The following is a 16,404-nucleotide window of genomic DNA, read 5'->3' on the forward strand; positions in this document are numbered from 1 at the left end:
AATTCTTGTCTTGTTACAACAATGTGTAAGCTGATAAATTCCTCCTAGGAAAGTTTTATCATTATGTAGGTCTTTGAAACTGTGTAGTTCAGAGCTTTGGTAAGCATGTGTTGTAATTTCCCATCAATAGAAGATAGCTGTCTGACCTTTCCTCTATGCCCTTCAATTTTTCTTCATTGCTTCAGAGCAAAAAGCGTACTGTATCTGCTCCAAGGTCAGCTCTGCTGTTTGGCTTGCATTCCTTCCCAGTCCTTGGCTTGCCTCACTCTTTGGTACCATATGACATGAGCTGTTTGAACAGACTGGACATGAGAGAGAAGTTTAGTTTTATGACACAGTGCTACTAGCTGAATTCTTGATCAATTCTGGAATGACATTAACTATACGGTGTGTTGTCTACGGTGTCTACAATGCTTGGCATTGCTAGTTTAGATTGATCATTTTGGATTTGCATTTATTTTGTTAGCTTTTCTAGTAGTGTGTGAGTATTCTACCTGATCTTAATGGGTCTAACTGTATTCTTAGAGGTGAAAATATTCTGATTATTGGAGTATATTTTGAATAACTGATTGCTAAACCAAAAATGACGGTTCTTTGTGACCACCAGCGTGTTATACAGTATTTGTCTCTTTTGAACATTGCTGTTGAGTAAGTCACTGCACTTTTAATAACTGACAGGTATTTTTATTCAGTGTGCACAGTTACTGACTCATTTAAATGTAATGTCAATTGGAAGCTCAGAGCATTTCTATATGAAACAGGTCTTGGACTCACGGTAGGGAATTTGTGATGTACTCCAAAGCTAATGTTTAACTATGACAAAAGGTGTAGGTGACTCTTACGACTATAGTCAGATAAATTTTTAATATGAATGTTTTGTAATTCAAATTGCATTATTAAAGAGAATAGATAATCTGTGTTAGTTATTTTAAAGAACAAGGACGCAAGTTCACTTGCATACTATAAAAGAATGCCATAATTCGTTTTTATTTAGATTAAGACTAATATTAGTGTTCAGTTTTGCTGATCTGATTCAGTTGCATACTTGGCTTGTCTCAGAGACTTTTGGGAGCAGGATTGGTGGTTTGGTTTTTTTTCACTGTTGCACTATTTTAAATACCTTTCTCTTATATCAACAGTGTCCACTAATTAAGAGTCACTTTGATTTTCTAGATTTGCAATGGGATTTTGGGGGGCTTAGATTTGTCACTGTACTGGTACTACTATCAATTTTGCTCCCTTATAAAAGTCTGTTTTCTCATTTATTTGTAAAATTTTCCCATATACTTTCTTTGGGTTTGTGTGTAAAATTCTAGAAGTGGTACAGGTTTCTGAGGTGGTCAGTTGTGTCAGTTGTATTGCTTTGTTAGTATTTTCACTATTTGAAAACCTTCAGAGAGTTAACATATTTTCTGGCCTTTGTGCTTCAGCCTGCGGGCCAGCTGGCTTAGCTGGCACAAACCTCTAAGAGTTTATCACTAGATGCTGTTACTCCCATTCATGAAAGTACTCAGAGGAAATGCCAAAGTTCCCCCATACAGGGAAAATCCTATTTGGAAGGTAAAGGATGATTAGGTGCTTTCCTAAATCAGGTTTGTTTATAGTCCTACTGAATACTCACAAGTGTAACAACTAGAAAGAACAATAAGCATGCAGGACTGGATGCTGATTTTTTGAATTGGAGTCAGCATTCTGCTTGAGGGAAACAGCTCTTTTGACATAATAGCAAACTTAAAGATTTCTTTCTGGGCCCTATATAGTGCATAGTACAGTTTTGGTGTATTTTGAGGCTAACACACCTTAAATAGTTGTTTGTGTGGATGACACACATAATGTTTCCTCGGGTTTGATAATGGTGGCCTCATGTTTTGACTTTTTTTTTTTCTCCTTTGATCGTCATGATCCAGTCTTGAAATTTAATTATTCCTCTTTTTCTTTTCAGTTGACATAGCTGTGGTGTTCCCTTACTGAATTTTGTCAGTAAGGAGTAGAAAGAAAAATGGCGTGTTTGTGTTACTGTTGAATGCTTCAGGAAGATACAAAGAATTTGGGTTTTTCTGCTTTTTGGTTTTTTTTTTTTTTTTTTTCCAAATGCTGGTTTCCACATACCAGCTGTAGAGAAACAAATACATCTAGAGGAGGCTGTCAAGTAAGCCAAAGACCTTTCGTCAATCTTTTAACACGAAGGGGCAACAAACAGTGACAGAGTCAAAGCTGTAGGCAGCAAAGCCTTCCATGAATAATTGCCAAATCTGCCTACACTGTGTCTTTTAGTGTCATAGTCTTGTAAATATGAAAGTTAGAAGCATCTTTAAAAAAGTATAAGTTGTGCATAGATAGTTAAATACAAAGATTTTTATCATGAATTACTCTGGTCTCTTGCACAGTAAAGCACATAACAGATTGTGTTAACGTCATTACAAAATGGGCCTGAGAACAGCCTCAAATACAGCAATACACGGTGTAAATTCCTGTGACATACAGAATATAATATATTTTTCATGTAATTACCTGTAACAACACAGTTTAAGGAGTGACTTTTTTTCAGGTCTGCTACCTTTATTTGATGCAGGAATATACATGCCCCCTTTTTGGCAGGTATATACATGCCCGTACATTTTTGGCATATACATGTCCCCTTCAAAAGATCCCTCTTTCATTAAAGTATGTGACTTTTTCCAGAGTGTCCTTTTTTTTCTAATTAGCTGTTAGTGTAAATAATCTTCATGTTGGGGAAACCATCATTTCTTTTCTTCTTTCTGAAACAAAAGTTTCTCTACTTAAAAAATTTTTGTTTCCTCTCCTTCATGCTCAACCTGGCATGTAGTAGGAGAGCGGTGCTCTTACCCTTGGGTTGGGGTACTCTTACCCCCTATCCTACCCTTGGGTTTGGGGGGGAGGATGGCTACATTAAATCATGTTGCTCTCCTGGTTTCTGTGTGGATTGTGGCTTCTCCACAAAATGCTGGAGTGGGGGAGCAGGCCATAATAGGTGGACAGTCACATCTGTGTCCTGCCACCCCATCTGCTTGAGGGATTGTGTTGAGAAGAAGCAAAGGTTTCTCTATTTAGGTAGAGAGCAAAAGTTCCTCTACCTAAATAGAGAACAGAAAGCTGCTTTTGATTCCTGTTTTCCTTCACATCAAATAAATGATACAGTGAAGTTCAGGGCCACTGCTTTTTGAGAAATTAAGAGGTCATGCCTGATGGAAATACTGTGTGTAACCTCTCTGCCTGCTTTTATGTGAGGAATGTCAAGGCAGCCTTTTTTACTCTCATAAAGAAAAGGCTGCCAATACATCTCAATAAAACTGGAAATCAAAATCAGCTCAGAGACAAGGAGGTTATTAAATCAGAGTTTAAGGAAAACCTCAGAACAGGAAGCAGAATATGGCTCTAATGATAACAGAACTGACTGATTTATACTGCAATCTATAAGGTCCTTGATTATCAGGAAATTTCATTGTTAAGCCCCCCACTTCCATTACATGGAAGGAGTAGGTCAGTCCTGGTGGGTAGCCTGTTTCTGCAAAGGCCAATAAATGTATTACACTTCAGTCGCCCTTTTGCAGCTCTCCATGCAGGGTGGAGAGGGGAGAAAAATCCTCTGACAACAAGGACAGACAGTTGTTTCATTTTTCCTTTTTTCATAAAATGTTTATGAAAAATCATGTATGCTTGTGGTGCTGTAGAAATATGTTTACACGAATGATGTGAGAGGTGAGTATGCAAGGTGTCTACAGCAGATATGGTCTGAAAGACATTCAGAGCATTTGTGTTTGCTGATATTATTGTCTGTTTGCATTACACTAATGCCTAGAGGCCCCAGCTGGAATCCTAGTCTTTCAGGTTGTGTACAGGCATGTGTTACACAGTATTTCAAAGGTCTTGCTCACTTAGGTAGATAATACATGAAATGGTTACAGCAAAATGAAGAAAATCATGTGGCAGGTTGGTAGCAGAACCGTGAGGTTTCACTGCCAGCAGGGCCATACTGTCTGTTTTTCTTAGTTTTAATGTTGAAGTAAACTAACTCAATTTTTGAAAAGGAGCTGGTAAAACAGGGTGTGTAAACAACAGAACTTTCTAAGAAAATATATACCTACCAATATTGTTCTGTTATTATTGTTTTGATAGTTTGCAGTATGCTCTGTTCCTGGTACACTTAATTCTTTTAGCTAGTATACCAGTAATTGTTAAATCCTGTTGGCTGTCTGATTTGTTTCTATGGGAATACTATGATATCAATGGACACATTATTTGGAGAAACAAGAATGCTTGGTTGGATGCTCTTAGGATGAATTACAGGTGTATTAAAAGTCCACGGTAAAAACATGCCATTCAGTCTTCTTGGTCTCTTTGTCCTGATTTATTCTCCAAAGCACACTTGACACACAAGGACCTAGTCTGCCATCACTCCAGGGTACACACATTCTCAAGACACAAGACGTTTCCCTTTCAATTTTCAGATTATTTTTCAGAATGAATGAATGAATGGATTATAGCCTTCCCTGTTCTGATGGATCAATACTTTGCATCAGCTGAGGCATTTGATTAAGCCTATGCATTGTTAATCCTATCCAGCTGTATATTCCCTCTTCCATAAAAGAGGAGTGAGGCATTGAGTGATCAGTCGTGATGACTGATAAAGAATTGGCTATTAGTATTTTTAAGTGCTCATTGAGTTCTTCATTTAAAGTAAGAAGATATTTGCATTTTAAAGAGCAGCAGCAAGTTCTATAGAAGTATAGCCTGATGCTTTCTGTGTAGTCACAATGATGAATATTTTAAGGGGTTTACCATCTTTATAGTTTGTAAAAGGACTTTAGAAATTTCAAGAGTGTAACTGTTACAGTAAGATGGTCCTTTTTGCTTGGTCCATTGAAATCCCTTCAAATTTGACTGAGTCATAAGCTGTCACTAATTGTGTATAAATTGCTATCACTAGCGTAAAAACATGGTAATTGCAATCAATTGTAAATTGGAGAATGATGTATCAAAGTAATTTTAACTTGTTGAGATTTTAGAACTGATCACTTATAACTGTGCAGAAACTGTTATTTTGATGTTTAGCCATAAATTATTTCCACTGAAAAGTATTTAATGTGCATATAAGCTGAGTAAGCATCTGAACTCCCACTGAAAGTTGTCTACAGGTCACATATAAGTCCTAGTGAGCACCTACCTGTGTCTTCAGGTACCTAATAAACTCTTGATTGTCAGTGATGGGAACTCCAAGCTGTAGCAATTATCTTGACAAGTTAATATGGACATTGCAATGTGGCAGAAAAGAAATTCGTAACAGTGCATGCCTGGTAGGTGACCTTTGAACGTGATTTGAGTGCATCCCCCTCTGAACACTTAAAATAACTCCCTTCATTAGTATTTGCTAGATTCCCTTCCAACTTCTATTACCAAAAGTAGAATCCTGACTATTTTTTATAATTTCAAGGTTTTTTTTTCATTGGTTACATACATATGCATCAAAACTGTGCAAAATGGGTGGGAAAGAATTACAGAAAGTTTTCATCCATTTTTTACTTGAGTATGAATTTATAGCATCATGCTTCTCCAATATGAAATCCTCTACAGTAATTTTAAGTTGTGCAGTATGAGAGACAGTCTTGCTGTAGCTGCTACTGTAAAACCTAATTTGCTGCATAAAATATGAGAGCTATAGTGAAATATGAGCCTTGAGAGCAACTCTTTTGATCTTGAGTAGTCAAAAGGTTGGCATGTACAATGGTATGAAAATAAATGATGTCAAAATTGTAGAATATAATTTACGGTTTGGGGACTACTTTATTCATAGAAGCAGAAGCTTCTACCATTGAAAAGCAAATAGTCCAGCAAAAGATAATGAATGGAAAAAATAAACGTTCATAAAGAAACCAAATATATTGAATCATGCAATGCATCAGTTTAGACATAGCCAGTTGACTATTGATTATATATTACTAAAAAGAACATTTATAAAAGATACAAATGGAAATGTAGCTTTTGTTTTGTATTTCATAGACTCATAAAGTGGTTTGGGTTGGAGGGAGCCTCAAAGATCATCCAGTTCCAACTCTCTGCCATGGGCAGGGACACCTTCCGCTAGACCAGATTGCACCAAGCCCTATTCAACCTGGCCTTGAACACTGCTAGGGATGGGAAAGCCGCAGCTTGTCTGGGCAGCCTGTGCCAGTGCCTCACCACCCTCACAGGAAAAAATTTATTCCTAATATCTAATCTAAATCTACCCTTTCAGTTTAAAGCCATTCTCCCTTGTTCTATCCCTATGTGCCGTTGCAAAAAGCCCCTCTTCAGCTTTCTTGTAGCCCCTTTAGGCACCGGAAGCTGCTCTATGGTCTCCCTTGCGCCTCCTCCTGGCTGCCCAAGCTCAGATCTCTCAGCCTGTCTTCACAGTAGAGGTGCTTCAGCCTTCAAAACTGATTTTACTCCAACTCCAAGTACAGCAACTACACCAACTCCAGCAACAAGTACAGCAGCTACTCAAACTCTGACTGCAACAGACAGCACAGCTACTCCAGCTCCAAGTACAGCAGCTGCCAAACCCTGACAACAGATACTCAGTCAGCTCAAACAGGTCCGTGTCCACGTCCTTCTTCTGTTGGAGGTCTCAATTTATTTTTTTAAATAAATACTAGGTATCAGCTGTGTCGTGGTTTAAACCCAGTCAGGTAACTCGTTCACTCACTCCCCCACTTCTTTCCCTCCCCCTACTCCCAGAGGGACGGAGAGGAGAATCGAAAAGAATGCAACTCCCACGGGTTGAGATAAGAACAGTTTAGTAACTAAGGTATAACACAAATCACTACTGCTACCACCAGTAATAACAATGATAAAGAAGATAACAAGGCCCCCCCTAGCCCGACCAAGCACCGACCGATACCTCCTCCAACCCCGCAATCCCCAGCCCTTCCTGCTAACTCCCAGTTACATCCTCGGCATGATGTGCTGTGGAATGGAATAATACCTCTTTGGCTAGTTTGGGTCAGGTGTCCTGTCTCTGCTTCCTCCTGGCTTCCCCTCCTCCCTGGCAGAGCATGAGCCTCACAAAGTCCTTGGCCAAACCAAAACATCCTTGTTATCAGCTCTGTTCCCAGGCCGAAAGTCAAAACACTGCACTGCACCAGCTACCAAGAAGGAGGAAAATGACAGCTACTGCTGAACCCAGGAGAAGCTGTCATTCTGTTTGGCAAAGACTTGGTTACATAAATTGGTTTTGCTTCCTTCCAGTGACAAAATCTTTGGTCTTGTAAACTCTTAAAAATGAGATTTTTCTTTTTTCAGTTATCCCAGTGCAGTCTGAAGGGGTACCCAAGTGCTTCATGGTGCTTCTAGGAGAGTGATTGCAAACCAAGATCATAATACTTGTTGACTAAAATCTATATGCTTACTCCTCCATGTAGATTTTAATGAGTGGTCTGGTAGCTGAGACTCCATTGCCTACACAGGTTTCAAACTAGCATTTGGTTTTTTTCAGTGTTTATATAAAATATGGTCCATGGACTAGGTCAGTTACCTAAATTTGCTTCATTTAAGATAAACAATCTTCCCTAATAAAGTGTACCTCTGGAAACAGTCTTTTAATTGTTTAAGCCTCTATCTTTCTTCTGAATACTGCTTTTTTCCTATTTTCACTGAAATGCTGCTCAGTCCCTTTGGTCAGGTGTGAGGTAAGTCTTGCTTTTTGTTCAGACTGGGATTTCGTTGTACTTTTGGAAGTGTGCTATTAAAGGGGAAGTGTTCTTACCAGATCTACACAACTTCCAAGGCTGTTTAGATTACTTATGCCAGTAAGTATGAAATTGAAATTTTCCTCCAAGGATCTAGAGATTGCACCATCCCACACTCAAAGCCAGAATCTGCTCGGGAAGGACTCCTGCAGAGACTTCTGAAGATAATTGGATTTATTAAAGTAATGTCAACTGTGAAACATCATGTGTGCATTTTTATGAATATGTGGCTTCAGAATGCATTCCAGCTATGCGCATCAGTAATTTGATGGCAATAGAAATGAATATAAGCTAGTCTCACTAAAGGGTTAGTGTTGACTTGGAAGTACATTTTGTTTATTGTTTCTGTTTCTCAGTTTACTTCTATGTCTTCTTGCTAAATGTTGTAAATTTTCACTGCCTATAAGAGAATCTTAACATGTTTTGAGGATTTTAAAGGTGATTTATTAATCACAATTTTCTCAGTCCTTTTGTTGTGAATTTCAAGAGTATCATCATGTCAGAACTGTAGATGTGCCATATTGATCTTTGTGATTAAATCAGCCACAGGAAACTTGAGTTCTAAGGGAAAATGTAATATTCTCAAAGCCAAAACGTCTCCTAAATATTTATAGGCTGCAAAAGTTGATCAAGTACCTTTGTTCTTTGATTATTACAGTGAACAATGACACTTAGTTTGGATTCTCATCATATTAATGTGATGTAGTAATATATAAATGTATGTGTATGTGCTTTCAATCGTGAATATGCAGAGGTAACTCTTTTTTTCTATCTTGACAAGGCAAGAAGATAAATAGGTGAAAATGTGTATGTGTTTGAGCGATAAAGTTGGTTTAATGATTCTCGGGGAAAAAATTCCTGTGGTACATACAGTAGTGACTTGATTGAACAGGACAGAATCATGCAGCTCAATTAATGTGCAAATATGTGTTCACTGAACTTTCATTCCATTTATCACGTGGATGTGGAAATAGGGTCATTTTTTATCTCTGTATTATGCATATGACATCTTAGTTTGCGGCTTGCATGTTGCTATGGAAAAAATAGCAATGTGGCACACCACAGGCAAGAAGAATTGGAGATAAATTCCTGAGCTGTCACAAACATCTTTAAGTAGATCTTTGAAGATAAGCCTCTTCCTTCTGCAATGATTAATAATAAGAAGGCTTTTGCATGCTCTTTCCATTAAAATTATATGCATCTTTTGCCCATATGCTCTAAAAAATCATTGGCAGTGATTGTCATGATTCTGAAGTACATAGTTAGCAAAGAAAGTATAATCATGGGAAAAAAAAAAACCCGAAGAAGTTTTAGTTGAAAATATATTAGTACTTATCATTGGTTACTTAAAATAAGAAGTCATCACCCATTTCAAAGTAAGTTTTTTCTGATACTTAAAAAGGTTTTCTTCTGTCATCAGATGTAGTAAAATTTGGGCACTGTTCTCTTGATTTACTGTTTTAAATGAGTTTATCAAGGATACAGTTGATTATTCAGCTTATACACTGGAAATCTGCACAGGAAATTCCATTATTGCATAGTGAAGAAAGTTCTTCATTTCATTTCTATAATTGGAATAAAGTTCTCTTTTGAAATTGAAAAAAGATAATTCATAACAGCAGGGGGAAAAGATGGAATTTCATAGGTACAATGTAATTTGACAAAAAGGTCCTTTCCTAGGTGTCTATATAAAGATACATGGTTAAAATTTTCAGTGTTCTATTTAATTGACAGTCTGAAGTAAAGACCTTTTGGCTGACAGGGGCAGCTGTATAAATTAAAGACCATCTGAATTCCACCTGGAATTGTCATCTTTGCAGGCAAAGCTTATAACCTTTAAACAAACCACAGGGCAAGTTCTCTGCCATGTAACTTGGCAGAGCTTCATAAGCTTTAATGGAGCTGTGCCTTAATGGAGCTGTGGCAGTTTCTAAGAGCAGTGAATGTGATCTTAATTTAGGAAGAAGGTGTCAGAAGCTTAGGAATAGAAAGAAGAGTCTAAATTGTTAATTATCAGTCCCCAGTCCTCACTGTTGGATAGGAAAACGTCCTATTGGCTTGGGAACTGCAATGCCTGGTCTAAAAAAGATATTTTTTCAGCAGTTATTTAGTTCAACAACTTAATGCTTTAATTAATGTAATAGAATGAATCCCTGCAGTGTAGCCCTCTGCTTTCAGGATTTTCTTCAGCCAGCTGGTTTTCTACTTTAAAAGCGCCAAGAAAGAGCTTTCAGTCCAAAGTACAGCACATATCGATGTTTCACATTTAACTTGGGTTGACACCTGTTAAACTATTAAATGTGATCAGTTTTCTCATTTACTGTCTGAGAGCTGAGGTTAGCATAATACTGATGCCTTCTAGGTGCATGTGAATATGCAAACACAGATATTATCGGTATATTCTTTTTCTTTTGTACTGCTAAAAGATGAATGTCTACTAATACTTGAAGTAAGGAAGTACTTTATGATATGCAAAGAAATAAGCTTGTCCCATCAGTGAAAGAGCAAGTCACATTTTATTAGTAGCATATTTTTGCCTAGTAGCACTGAAATTGACCTCCTAAGACATTATTAAAAACTGTATGATATAAAAATGCAGAAAATACACTATTTCTTGTTAATTAAGCATTGTACCGCTGCTTAACGTTGTGCACAAAAAGGGCAAAGCAGATATTCTGGCAAAAGTTTATGAACAAAATGCAAGTAGTTTGGAGAAAAAAAAACACCACCACCCCAAATTTCAAAAGTAGATGTAGTTTTCCATGAGTGCAAAACCATTGATTGCTGAAGTTATAGAGTATTATGGGTTTATGTTTAGGGAAGATAATAGGTTTGTAAAAATAGGTGTTACACAACTTTATTCACATGTAAAACAGTTACAAGCCAAACAATATCTTTTGAGACTTCTTCATTAGGAGGCTTTGGAACGTTGCTGCTGACTATTCACATTGTACATCTTACAGTACTTGCCGCAAAAGTGAATAGCCAGACTTAGGAGATGGTGTATTAAAATATTATTAATATTGTTTGCTTTCCCATTCATTTTTGACTAGTCACTGCCCATGTTTCCTATCCTCCTATAAGAACACAGGGTTTGAGGTGATTTAAAACTGGAGTGGATATTTGGGGAAATGCTTATATTGCTATAATAGAGAGGGTGGGGAGGGAGAGTAAAAGGTAAAAGGTGTTGTTTTTTGATGCCTGCTTTTCGTAAGGCAAGATACTGGGGGGATGAACAGTAGTGTCTGTATTGGTGTACCTGTGGTGCAGTACCTGTGGTGCATCTTCTTCAGGGAGAGTGTGAGAGAGAAACTCCTGCCCAGCTTTACAGAGGTGAAGAAAATAGATTAATAGACTTGGGAGAGAGACTGTCATGTTGTGGAGGAAAATGGGGAAGCTGTGCAAATAACGGGTGAAATATGGCACTTTCTCCTCCTCATTGAAGAAAAGTCAACAAGGCATAGCCAGAAAATTTCTAAATTTTCTTCTACCATTTCAATCTTGAGTTTTCTCAGGTGGTATAATTAAAATTTTTCTGTTGAAGGTGAAGCAGCTGTGTGTGCTGGGATGCAGAGGAAGATCTGCATCTTTCACCTTACAAAAAGCCAAATAGCAGAGGGCAGACCAGGGTATGTAATTAACTTGTCGAGGCACATAATTTTCCCCAGCAGTTCCATATTTGCTGTTGGAGTCCAGTTTCTGGTCTGATAAGGAGTTTCCAATTTGAAAGTGGTTTATTCACATTATGATGACTTATTTGCAGAATGACTGAAGTACTTTCCTAACCAAGAGATACTGTCTGTTTGATTGGGAGTTTGCGGTTATGAAACTAAGCTGAAGTCTTCAAAATCACCCTTACAGTGTTTCTGTAACAGACTAACAGCAGTTGGTTCGGAATTACTCTTCCTTGCTGTATCTTATTTCTTAATATCTTTTATCCCCAAAGGACACAATGAATGTTGCAGTATATAGGATTTGAAGAACTTCAGAGTGGATTCCAAATCATTGAGTAGCTAATGAGTTTAATCTTTTCATTTCCGTTACTTTTTCTGCGGACTTTGTAGTCTTAGGCTTTAAATGTAACAAGAGATTTTTTTTTTTTCTTGCTCTGGATTCAGTGAACATTTGTGTTGTAACTTCTCTAGAGAGGCAAAGTAGCTCCCAGTTGAACAGCTCTTCAAATAGAGCATGATTTTTGATAAAATGAAATTGAAACCATCATAGTATTTGAGCTCTAGATGATTTATTCTGGCAAATAACAGAAGGGCATCTGCAGATAAGCATAAATGATTACATGTTGGTAAAGCCACCAATTGTCAAGAGACGAGAATGTTCTAGGAGGCACTATCTGTGATATTTAATGAATTGCAATGCATCACTACTAAACCTGCATTACAAAACAGCTTTCTAAATTGGCACGAGGAATGTACTTAATTTATAAAGTCATGGTTTAAAGAACTGTACTATATTTATTAGTTTAGTTTGTCTTGTGTTGACTTAACCCAAGAAGCCAACATAATACTCTTTGTAAGTTGGTTTTAATGCCTATTTTTCAGAAAAGAATCACAGTAGCAGATTAAGGCCTAGGCTAATGCTAACAGAAAGCCAAACCAAACAGCCAAACTCATTTTTATCCTATCCCTGTTTTTAATAAATACTTTATTTATTACTATATGCACAATGTATTGAATTATGATTTTCTACTGTTCAGTATAGTGTTTTAGGAGGGTTGTTACAGAAAAATCAAGAAGACAGAACAGTACTAACAAGTACTTTTGAATGTGGCTGTAACTGAGAGAAAGTTAGGTTTATGGCTCTTTACTGAATAATTTAAACACCAAATTAAGGAAGTCAGAGAGTAGTCAAATGTGTCTCTTCTGCTAATTATAAGTGCACTATGGTAGAGAGAATGGAAAAGTTTAGCAGCCATATGAGCCACTAATTGAGTTGCTTCTCCCACAGGTGATTTGGCATGTAATTCCTTATCATTCCTTATCTCAGTCTCACTGAGATACTTTACTATAAATAGTAGGTGGCTTCATATTAGCTTCTAGGTTTCAAAACTGCATATAACATCTCTCTGACCTCTTAATCTCTATACTGTACATATAAATTGGCAATTTTCCGGTGTGTTGGTTTTGTTTGGGGTTTCTTGGGTTTGGTTTGTTGTTTTCTTCCTGACCATATAATCCTTCATAAGAAAACACAAAGCTGTCAAAACAAACACCAATTGTTAAAAACAGTGATAGAATGTTGGTATATTTTCCAAGGAAAAAAGTTGTAGAATTGCAGAGAGAATCCTCTGACCCCAGGCTGAAGTTGTCTGCAGTTCTGGGAAACATTCTGTATTTGACATGGATAAAATGGTCCAAGTTTCCTTTTGTCTTTGCAAATGATAAGTTTGTATTTTTTCCAATTATCTCAGTCATGACTTTTTTTTTTTTTTTAAAGAAAAAGGAGACATAGAGCAGTCATTTGAATTTGAGGGGTGGATTCATTTTCAAAGCAGGTGTGTTAGTTCTCATGTAAATCTGTATTTGAACTTTTTGAAGGTTTCTCAAGGTGGAAATTACCATGGATAACACAAGAAAATTGCCACATTACAAATATCTTAAGCAATTAATCAATCTCTCTGTGGCCGCAACTAGAGAAACAAGGCTTTGGAACAGACAGCTGAATTTTACTCCCTGCATTTTCTGTTTTCATTTCCTTCAGTAAGGAGTCTTTGGATGTGTTTCAGTTCCTGCAGTGTGGTCTGTGCTGCATTTAAAAATTCAGAATTAAATTCAAAATAAATAAATAACTAACCAAGGCGCAAATCAGATTCAGCTTTATAAGTGTCCACATCCAGGAAATCACAAAATTTTAATAAAAGGTTTCACAATATTTCATCTATATGGACTCCATGTTCCGATTCTACCCTCCTAACTAACACCCATATACCAGAGTTTCGTCTTACTCACATGCTCTTGAGTAGGACTGATTATATGGAAAATTGAGGTGTTTGGTTTATGTCACCAACTCTTTGAAAATGAAAAATAATTTAAAAATTTAAAATAATAAAAAAAAAATAAAAATCCCTTATTCCTTTTCTAAAATATTGTATAGTGAAGACATGTGATTTTATTTTGGTTAAAATTAATTGCAAGCAACCTTAATTAGTTCCTGATCCCATGAGTTTAGACGAATGCTCTATTTGAAAGGAAACAATATTAAAAAATAAATATTTCTATAATGAACAAGAATTTTTTTCCTTTATGCTTTCCTAGTGTTTAAAAATAAAGAACTCTGAAAAAATAAATCAGGTTTAAAATGCCCAGAACACAGAGGCCAATAGGAATCTTACTGCCATCATTCCCATAACTGAATTTAAACACTGGATTTTTATGGATAGGTAACCACTTACTTTCTACATGAGTTGCTGTGATAAGAATTTATTACAGGACCTCAGGGAAATGTTGTTACATCTATTAAAAAAAAGTTACCATTAATTTTGTGGAATTAGAACATCAATTTAATTTGGCCTCCTTTAATTGATGTTAGGTGGCTTGGGAACTGATGTCCTCACTTTGTAAATGCACTTAATCACTTCTTGCTACAAAACCTTGAATGCAGTTTTTCCAGTCAGAGCTGACAGTTGTAGGGTTAAAGCTCAAAGCTAATAAATTTGCATGGACTAGATCTTGTGCTACCTGGTGTCCTCCTTCAAAAATATTCATATTGCAAAGCAAGTCTGAATAATTTTAATTAGATAATCTCACTAAGTGTTCTTTTTCTAAATAGATTTTATTTGACGGTGTTAGTTAGCTGAGTAATTCAATTTGGTGATGTTTTTCTTAATGGGAAAACATATTCCTCTGCTTGTACAGCTGTCAGCTAGCTTACTGTAGAACATAGTTAAATATATGGTCAGAGTGCCTGGAATTAAGTGGTGCTTTGGTTGCTGCTTTTGTAGGCAGAGAGGTTTCAACTTCATGTGAACAAAGAAACTGCCAGGTTAAAAAGTCATGCAGTTCACAAAAGCAAATATCAACACGCTCAGGTTAATGATGGTGCTTTAAATGAATGATATGGAAATAATTACTTTAAAAATTGGTCTTCTCATTCTCATTTGTGGTATTTCTTCACCATTTCACACTTCATTTGGAAAATAAAAATAGCTTTCTGAGTGAGGTATTTTAATGACATATTCCTGATGAATAATCATTGCTGCAGTCATAGTTTTCCCTGGAGATCATGGCTCAAATAAGAATGAGATATTACTTGGAAGAAGAAATAAGAACACCAGAAGTACTTTTACTGTAGAATACCACTTTTCATTGAAGTTATTTTGCTTCTCACTGTTAATCTTGTTTGCGATCCTCTGGCACCTGGTGTGAACAGTGGGATGAAAAAGCAGAAAAAAAGCTTTTTGTTTTGGAAAAACTTCTCCACTATTCAAAAAATGGAGATTTTATTTTAATTTTTTGTTTTCCACCAGTGGAGGGATAATAAATAAATCCTGGTGACTGCTTTTTAGTCCATTAGCAGGTTGCCTGATTTTTTTCCTATACTACTGGTGAAGAAAGCACTGGTTACCCATAATGGAGCCCACATAGCAGCATGGAATGCCAGCAATCCTTGTGTGCTTCAGCTCCATTGCTAAATCACGAGTGTAAGGCTTTTCTAGTTGGCTGTCTGTGGGAATTAACCATGCCGTAGAAGAAAAAGGTGACCTCTCAAGTAACTGACTTACTTTCTGTGTGCTCTTTTTAGTATACTTTCTAGACTCTGTAAATTGGGATTAAAGTTCTTTGAGTAGCTGGTCCATGACACTGAAATGTATTTCCTTGAGCAGTGTTCTACCCGCTCGTCAAAACACCAAGCTCAATTTTTCACTTAGTTCTCACAGTAAACAAAAAAAATCTGAATGATGCAATCAGACTGAAACAAGTCTTTTTAATGGCTGCTTCTTTCTTTCTTAGGTGTGCAGGTAAATTTGTGAAGAGATAAACCACATTTAACAATTCCAAATTATAGGAACAGTTAACCAAGAAGACCTTGAAGCTGAGTCTTTTCAAAGACTTAAACACCAGAACTGACCACAATTGACCTGTTCTATGGACTTCCTCTTTTCAAATAGTCTTTGGAAATGTTTTGTATCTATGATCAAAATCAGTTTGGTTTTGGGTGTTTTTTTTTAGTTCAGTGATGTGAAGTCTACTCTGTAAATGCACAGCAGAGGTAGACTTTTAATTGCACATTTACTTTCAGAACGGTTTTCTAGTGAAATGTTAAGCTTTTCATAAAAATACTGTAAAATATGTATACTCCTAGCCTAAAAAAAGCAAAGCAAGTTGTTTCAAATCTATAAATGAGAATAAACAGCCTTATTTCCTCAGTGTTCATAACTCCTCAGCTAAATACATTACTAGGCACTTTTTAATTACAAATGTAAAATAACAGATAGATCAAAGCAGTGTGAAAACTATTTTGGCTCACCGTGTAATTGGGGTATGTTTCATCTTTACACCATTCAGATTTTTATTTAAATTTTTTACTATATTGACCACTTATCACTTTTCCCAACTTGCTTTTCACGCATAGCTTTGAATGGTAATCACTTGTCCAGGACTGCAGATGAGTTCTTCTAATGAGTGAAGAAATGAAGCAGGTGATC

General features: G+C 36.6%; 1 protein-coding gene across 14 annotated transcripts in view; it reads left to right on the forward strand.

Annotated features, from left to right (window-relative positions):
- Window positions 1–16,404, forward strand: part of RBFOX1 (RNA binding fox-1 homolog 1) — a 1,274,017-nt gene that overhangs the window by 285,348 nt on the left and 972,265 nt on the right. The window lies entirely within an intron of this gene.

Source organism: Pezoporus wallicus, unplaced genomic scaffold (assembly GCF_028554395.1).
Source record: "Pezoporus wallicus isolate ANWC-B61680 ecotype Strahan unplaced genomic scaffold, APGP_CSIRO_Pwel_v1 contig_6155, whole genome shotgun sequence".
Lineage (NCBI taxonomy): Eukaryota > Metazoa > Chordata > Aves > Psittaciformes > Psittacidae > Pezoporus > Pezoporus wallicus.